Source organism: Rattus norvegicus, chromosome 7 (genome assembly GCF_021556685.1).
Source record: "Rattus norvegicus strain SHRSP/BbbUtx chromosome 7, alternate assembly SHRSP_T2T, whole genome shotgun sequence".
Taxonomy (NCBI): Eukaryota; Metazoa; Chordata; class Mammalia; order Rodentia; family Muridae; genus Rattus; species Rattus norvegicus.
In genome coordinates this window covers 64,535,316-64,536,422 of record NC_141540.1, presented here as the reverse complement: position 1 = coordinate 64,536,422, position 1,107 = coordinate 64,535,316, and the positions used below count along the sequence as shown (strand labels likewise).

The window sequence follows — 1,107 nt, the reverse complement described above, 5'->3', positions numbered from 1 at the left end:
ATGAATGCACATTGGTGCAATAACAGTGTAACAAAACTATTAAAGTCTACAAAGCCTAAATGATTTGTCTGGGTTTTTTATATATAAAGCTTACAGACACCCACTTCCGGTCCCAGTCATCAAAACGTAAGTCTGCATGGGAAAATGGAGAAAAAGACATGAGTGGGATCCAGAGCCCTGGGCTCATAGACTCATGATCATATGACTTCAGCCACACAGCAGAGGGACAAGTGTAGTTCCTGCCTGAGTGACCATGCTGCCCCTTTCTAAGACATCTCCTTCTGCAAGGGGATTAAGACTGTCCCAGGGTCAGCTGACCAATCCCAAAGCAATGCTCATTACGGGGATTTATTTCCTTTTTTTTTAATGAGCCAAAATTTTGTTTATTCATTTCTTGCATTTGAAGTACTCCTCGGTGACATCCTGGGCTGAGAGTCTTTGCCATAGTCCTTAACCACTACGCAACGGCAACCAACCGCTTTCCTTGGTTTCCCCTCTCGATCGATTTTACAGAGGCCAACCCACTCCCCTGGTTTCTTGTGGTCGTCAACCTTTATCAGGTTGGTACTCAGCACAAAGTACCTCCGCCATCTTGACACACACGGGCTCGTCGCAGTCGGATGCAAGCACTCAGAGATGGGCTTGGCGCTTGTCTGAGGCTTCGGCAGCTTCGCGTATGCCACGTACTAGGCCATCGAGAATAAGGGCGGTCTTCAGCACCCCTTGTAGAGCAGTGTTCACGTCCATTACATCTCCAGCAGCTATGCCTTCCTCGGCCATGGTGGTGGATCACGGGTGACGCAGTATCTTGAACGCACCCGAGCTTCCGCCTCCCCACGACTTGGTGGCGGCACGGGGGGAAGGGGGATTTATTTCCTAAACAGGCTATTTAAGTTTGTAACTTGGCTGAGATAAGGAACCTATCAAGAGACTTCACAGGGGTTGGGGATTTAGCTCAGTGGTAGAGCGCTTGCCTAGCAAGCGCAAGGCCCTGGGTTCGGTCCCGAGCTCCGAAAAAAAAGAAAAGAGAGAGAGAGAGAGAGAGAGAGAGAGACTTCACAATTTGTCCTCTGGTCAGTAAGTCCTAACTTTGACTGTAAAACTCAG

General features: G+C 48.8%; 1 pseudogene; it reads right to left on the bottom strand.

The window, feature by feature from the left end:
* Positions 1 to 387: 387 nt before the first annotated feature.
* Rps12-ps4 (ribosomal protein S12, pseudogene) lies at positions 388 to 780 on the bottom strand (annotated as a pseudogene).
* Between the last annotated feature and the right edge of the window lie 327 nt (positions 781 to 1,107).